The sequence below is a fragment of the Schistocerca americana genome, unplaced genomic scaffold (assembly GCF_021461395.2).
Source record: "Schistocerca americana isolate TAMUIC-IGC-003095 unplaced genomic scaffold, iqSchAmer2.1 HiC_scaffold_44, whole genome shotgun sequence".
Taxonomy (NCBI): Eukaryota; Metazoa; Arthropoda; class Insecta; order Orthoptera; family Acrididae; genus Schistocerca; species Schistocerca americana.
The window spans coordinates 3,146,519-3,153,682 of NW_025726170.1; positions in this window are offsets into that span (position 1 = coordinate 3,146,519).

The window sequence follows — 7,164 nt, forward strand, 5'->3', positions numbered from 1 at the left end:
CTTTTGTATTAAATTCGGATGCAAGTTCTGTGTTTCATCGTCAATAAGAAGGTCCAAGGGATACAGTAAACCTGAAGTGAGGCATCGGAATCTAAAACTGGACTCACAGGAGAGATTCAAATCATAGAAAGTGAGAGTTTCAGTCCTCTTGTACTGAAGTCGGCATTGTGCCTTTTGTATTAAATTCGGATGCAATATCTGTGTGTGATCGTCAATGAGAAGGTCCAAGGGATACAGGAAACCTGAAGTGAAGCATCGGAATCTAGAACTTAACTCACAGGAGAGGTTCTAATCATAGAAAGTGAGTGTGTCAGTCCTCTTGTACTTAAGTCTGCATTGTGCCTTTTGTATTAAATTCGGATGCAATTTCCGTGTTTCATCGTCAATAAGAAGGTCCAAGGTATACAATAAACCTGAAGTGAAGCATCGGAATCTAAAACTGGACTCACAAGAGAGGTTCAAATCATAGAAAGTGAGAGTGTCAGTCCTCTTGTACTTAGGACGGCATTGTGCCTTATGTATTAAATTCGGATGCAATGTCTGTGTTGCATCGTCAATAAGAAGGTCCAAGGGATAAAGTAAACCTGAAGTGAAGCATCGGAATCTAATACTGGACTCACAGGAGAGGTTCAAATCATAGCAAGTGAGAGTGTCAGTCCGCTTGTACTTAAGTCGGCATTGTGCCTTTTGTATTAAATTCGGATGCAATTTCTGTGTTTCATCGTCAATAAGAAGGTACAAGGGATACAGTAAAGCTGAAGTGAAGCATCGGAATCTAAAACAGGACTCACAGGAGAGGTTCAAATCGTAGAAAGAGAGTGTGTCAGTCCTCTTGTACTTATGTCGGCATTGTGCCTTTTGTATTAAATTCGGATGCAATTTCTGTGTTTCATCGTCAATAAGAAGGTCCAAGGGATACAGTAAACGTGTAGTGAAACATCGGAGTCTAAAACTGGACTCACAGGAGAGGTTCAAATCATAGAAAGTCAGAGAGTCAGTCCTCTTGTTCTTAAGTCGGCATTGTGCATTTTGAATTTAATTCCGATGCAAATTCTGTGTTTCATCGTCAATCAGATGTTCCAAGGTATACAGTGAACCTGAAGTGAAGCATCGGAATCTAAAACTGGACTCACAGGAGAGGTTCAAATCATAGAAAGTGAGAGTGTCAGTCCTCTTGTACTTAGGTCGGCATTGTGCCTTCTGTATTAAGTTTATATGCAATTTCTGTGTTTCATCGTCAATAAGAAGGTTAAAGTTATATACTGTAAACCTGAAGAGAAGCATCGTATACTAAAATTGGACTCACAGGAGAGGTTCAAATCATGGAAAGTTAGAATGTCAGTCCTCATGTACTTATGTCGTCAATGTGCCTTTTGTATGAAACTCGGATGCAATTTCAGTGTTTCATCGTCAATAAGAAGGTCCAAGGGATACAGTAAACCTGAAGTGAGGCACCGGAATCTAAAACTGGACTCACAGGAGAGATTCATATCATAGAAAGTGAGATTTTCCGGCCTCTTGTACTTAAGTCGGCATTGTGCCTTTTGTATTAAATTCGGATGAAATTTCAGTGTTTCAATGTCAATAAGAAGGTCCAAGGGATACAGTAAACCTGAAGTGAGGCATCGGAATCTAAAACTGGACTCACAGGAGAGATTCAAATCATAGAAAGTTAGAGTGTCAGTCCTCTTATACTTAAGTCTGCATTGTGCCTTTTGTATTAAATTCGGATGCAAGTTCTGTGTTTCATCGTCAATAAGAAGGTCCAAGGGATACAGTAAACCTGAAGTGAAACATCGGAGTCTAAAAGTGGACTCACAGGAGAGGTTCAAATCATAGAATGTGAGAGTGTCAGTCCTCTTGTACTTAAGTCGGCATTGTGCCTTTTGTATTGAATTCGGATGCAATTTCTGTGTTTAATCGTCAATAAGAAGGTCCAAAGTATACAGTAACATTGAAGTGAAGCATCATAATCTAAAACTGAACTCACAGGAGAGGTTCAAATCATAGAAAGTCAAAGAGTAAGTCCTCTTGTTCTTAAGTCGGCATTGTGCCTTTTGAATTTAATTCCGATGCAATTTCTGTGTTTCATCGTCAATAAGATGTTCCAAGGTATACATAAAACCTGAAGTGAAGCATCGGAATCTAAACCTGGACACACAGGAGAGGTTCAAATCATAGGAAGTTAGAGTGTCAGTACTCTTGTACTTAAGTCGGCATTGTGTCTTTTCTGTTTAATTCGGATGCAATTTCTGTGTCTCATCGTAAATAAGAAGGTCCAAGGGATACAGTAAACCTGTAGTGAGGCAACGGAATCTAAAACTTGACTCACAGGAGAGGTTCATATCATAAAATGTGAGAGTTTCAGTCCTCTTGTATTTAAGTCGGCATTGTGCCTTTTGTATTAAATTCGGATGCAATTTCTGTGTTTCATCGTCAATAAGAAGGTCCAAGGGATACAGTTAACCTGAAGTAAAGCATCGGAATGTAGAACTTAACTCACAGGAGAGGTTCAAATCATAGAAAGTGAGAGTGTCAGTCCTCTTTTACTTAAGTCGGCATTGTGCCTTTTGTATTAAGTTTGGATGCAATTTCTGTGTTTCATCGTCAATAAGAAGGTTAAAGTTATACTGTAAACGTGAAGAGAAGCATCGTAATCTAAAACTGGACTCACCGGAGAGGTTCAAATCATGGAAAGTTAGAATGTCTGTCCTCTTGTACTTAAGTCGGCATTGTGCCTTTTGTATTAAATTCGGATGCAATTTCAGTGTTTAATCGTCAATAAGAAGGTCCAAGAGACACAGTAAACCTGAAGTGAGGCATCGGAATCATAAACTGGATTCACAGGAGAGATTAAAATCATAGAAAGTTAGAGTGCCAGTCCTCTTGTACTTAAGTCGGCATTCTGCCTTTTGTATTAAATTCGGATGCAATTTCTGTGTTTCATCGTCAATAAGAGGGTCCAAGGGATACAGTAAACCTGAAGTGAAGCAACGGAATCTAAAACTGGACTCACAGGAGAGGCTCAAATCATAGAAAGTTAGAGTGTCAGTCCCCTTGTACTTAGGTCGGCACTGTGCCTTTTGTATTAAATTCAGATGCAATTTCTGTGTTTCATCGTCAATAGGAAGGTTAAAGTTATACAGTAAACCTGAAGAGAAGCATCGTAATCTAAAACTGGACTCACAGGAGGGGTTCAAATCATAGAAAATTAGAGTGTCCGTCCTCTTGTACTTAAGTCGGCATTGTGCCTTTTGTATTAAATTCGGATGCAATTTCTGTGTTTCATCGTCAATAACAAGGTCCAAGGGATACAGTAAACCTGAAGTGAAGCATCGGAATCTAAAACTGGACTCACAGGAGTGGTTCAAATCATAGAAAGTGAGAGTGTTAGTACTCTTGTACTTAAGTCGGCATTGTGCCTTTTGTATTAAATTCGGATGCAATTTCTGTGTTTAATCGTCAATAAGAAGGTCCAAGGTATGCAGTTAACCTGAAGTGTAGCATCGGAATCAAAAACTGGACTGACAGGAGAGGTTCAAATCATAGAAAGTTAGAGTGTCAGTCCTCTTGTACTTAAGTCGGCATTGTGCCTTTTGTATTAAATTCGGATGCAATTTCTGTGTTTCATCGTCAATAAGAAGGTCCAAGGGATACAGTAAACCTGAAGTGAAGCATCGGAATCTAAACTGGACTCATAGGAGAGGTTCAAATCATAGAAAGTGAGACTGTCAGTCCTCTTGTACTTAAGTCGGCATTGTGCTTTTTGTATTAAATTCGGATGCAATTTCTGTGTTTCATCGTCAATAGGTAGTTCCAAGGGATACAGTTAACCTGAAGTGAAGCATCGGAATCTAGTACTGGACTCACAGGAGAGGTTCAAATCATAGAAAGTGAGAGTAACAGTCCTCTTGCACTTAAGTCGGCATTGTGCCTTTTGTATTAAATTCGGATGCAATTTCTGTGTTACATCGTCAATAAGAAGGTACAAGGGATACAGTAAACCTGAAGTGAAGCATCGGAATCTAAAACCGGACTCACAGGAGAGGTACAAATCATAGAAAGTGAGAGTGTAAGTCCTCTTTTACTTACGTCGGCATTGTGCGTTTTGTATTAAATTCGGATGCAATTTCTGTATTTCATCGCCAATTAAAAGGTCCAAGGGATACAGTAAACGTGAAGTGAAACATCGGAGTCTAAAACTGGACTCACAGTTGAGGTTCAAATCATAGAAAGTGAGAGTGTCAGTCCTCTTGTACTTAAGTCGGCATTGTGCCTTTTGTATTAAATTCGGATGCAATTTCTGTGTTTCATCGTCAATAAGATGGTCCAAAGTATACAGTAAGATTGAATTGAAGCATCGGAATCTAAAACTGGACTCACAGGAGAGGTACAAATCATAGAAAGTCAGAGTGTCAGTCATCTTGTTCGTAAGTCGGCAATGTGCATTTTGAATTTAATTCCGATCCAATTTCTGTGTTTCATCGTCAATAAGATGTTCCAAGGTATACAGTAAACCTAAAGAGAAGCATCGGAATCTAAAACTGGACTCACAGGAGAGGTACAAATCATAGAAAGTCAGAGTGTCAGTCATCTTGTTCGTAAGTCGGCAATGTGCATTTTGAATTTAATTCCGATCCAATTTCTGTGTTTCATCGTCAATAAGATGTTCCAAGGTATACAGTAAACCTAAAGAGAAGCATCGGAATCTAAAACTGGACTCACAGGAGAGGTACAAATCATAGAAAGTCAGAGTGTCAGTCATCTTGTTCGTAAGTCGGCAATGTGCATTTTGAATTTAATTCCGATCCAATTTCTGTGTTTCATCGTCAATAAGATGTTCCAAGGTATACAGTAAACCTAAAGAGAAGCATCGGAATCTAAAACTGGACTCACAGGAGAGGTTCAAATCATAGAAAGTTAGAGTGTCAGTCCTCTTGTACTAAAGTCGGCATTGTGCCTTTTGTATTAAATTCGGATGCAATTTCTGTGCTTCATCGTCAATCAGAAGGTCCAAGGGATACAGTATACCTGAAGTGAAGCATCGGAATCTAGAACTTAACTCACTGGAGAGATTCAATTCATAGAAAGTTAGAGTGTCAGTCCTCTTGTACTTAAGTCGGCATTGTGCCTTTTGTATTAAATTCGGATGCATTTTATGTGTTTCATCGTCAATAAGAAGGTCCAAGGGATACAGCAAACCTGAAGTGAAGCATCGGAATCTAACACTGGACTCACAAGAGAGGTTAAAATCATTGAAAGTGAGAGTGTCAAACCTCTTGTACTTAAGTCGGCATTGTGCTTTTGTATTAAATTCGGATGCAATTTTTGTGTTTCATAGTCAATAAGAAGGTACAAGGGATGCAGTAAACCTGAAGTGAAGCATCGGAATCTAAAACTGGACACAGAAGAGAGGTTCAAATAATAGAAAGTGAGTGTGTTAGTCCACTTGTACTTAGGACAGCATTGTGCCTTTTGTATTAAATTCGGATGCAATGTCTGTGTTGCATCGTCAATAAGAAGGTCCGAGTGATACAGTAAACCTGAAGTGAAGCATCGGAATCTAATACTGGACTCACAGGAGAGGTTCAAATCATAGAAAGTGAGAGTGCCAGTCCTCTTGCACTTAAGTCGGCGCTGTGCCTTTTGTATTACATTCGGATGCAATTTCTGTGTTTCATCGTCAATAAGAAGGTCCAAAGTATACAGTAACATTGAGGTGAAGCATCGGAATCTAAAACTGGACTCACAGGAGAGGTTCAAATCATTGAAAGTCAGAGAGTAAGTCCTCTTGTTCTTAAGTCGGCATTGTGCCTTTTGAATTTAATTCCGATCCAATTTCTGTGTTTCATCGTCAATAAGATGTTCCAAGGTATACAGTAAACCTGAAGTGAAGCATCGGAATCTAAAACTGGACTCACAGGAGAGGTTCAAATCATAGGAAGTTAGAGTGTCAGTACTCTCGTACTTAAGTCGGCATTGTGCCTTTTGTATTTAATTCGGATGCAATTTCTGTGTCTCATCGTCAATAAGAAGATCAAAGGGATACAGTAAACCTGAAGTGAAGCAACGGAATCTAAAACTGGACTCACAGGAGAGGTTCATATCATAGAAAGTGCGAGTTTCAGTCCTCTTGTACTTAAGTCGGCATTGTGCCTTTTGTATTAAATTCGGATGCAATTTCTGTGTTTCATCGTCAATAAGAAGGTCCAAGGGATACAGTAAACCTGAAGTGAAGCATCGGAATCTAGAACTTAACTCACAGGAGCGGTTCAAATCATAGAAAGTGAGAATGTCAGTCCTCTTGTACTTAAGTCGGCATTGTGCCTTTTGTATTAAATTCGGATGCAATTTCTGTGTTTCATCGTCAATAAGAAGGTCCAAGGGATACAGTAAAACTGAAGTGAAGCATCGGAATCTAAAACTGGACTCACAGGAGAGGTTCAAATCATAGAAAATGAGAGTGTCAGTCCTCTTGTATTTTGGTCGGCATTCTGCCTTTTGTATTACAATCGGATGCAATTTCTGTGTTTCATCGTCAATAAGAAGGTCCAAGGGATACAGTATACCGGAAATGAGGCATCGGAATCTAAAACTGGACTCACAGGAGGGGTTCAAATCATAGAAAATTAGAGTGTCCGTCCTCTTGTACTTAAGTCGGCATTGTGCCTTTTGTATTAAATTCGGATGCAATTTCTGTGTTTCATCGTCAATAACAAGGTACAAGGGATACAGTAAACCTGAGGTGAAGCATCGGAATCTAAAACTGGACTCACAGGAGAGGTTCAAATCATAGAAAGTGAGAGTGTTAGTCTCTTGTACTTAAGTCGGCATTGTGCCTTTTGTATTAAATTCGGATGCAATTTCTGTGTTTAATCGTCAATAAGAAGGTCCAAGGTATGCAGTTAACCTGAAGTGTAGCATCGGAATCAAAAACTGGACTGACAGGAGAGGTTCAAATCATAGAAAGTTAGAGTGTCAGTCCTCTTGTACTTAAGTCGGCATTGTGATTTTTGTATTAAATTCAGATGCAATTTCTGTGTTTCATCGTCAATAAGAAGGTCCAAGGGATACAGTAAACCTGAAGTGAAGCATCGGAATCTAAACTGGACTCATAGGAGAGGTTCAAATCATAGAAAGTGAGACTGTCAGTCCTCTTGTACT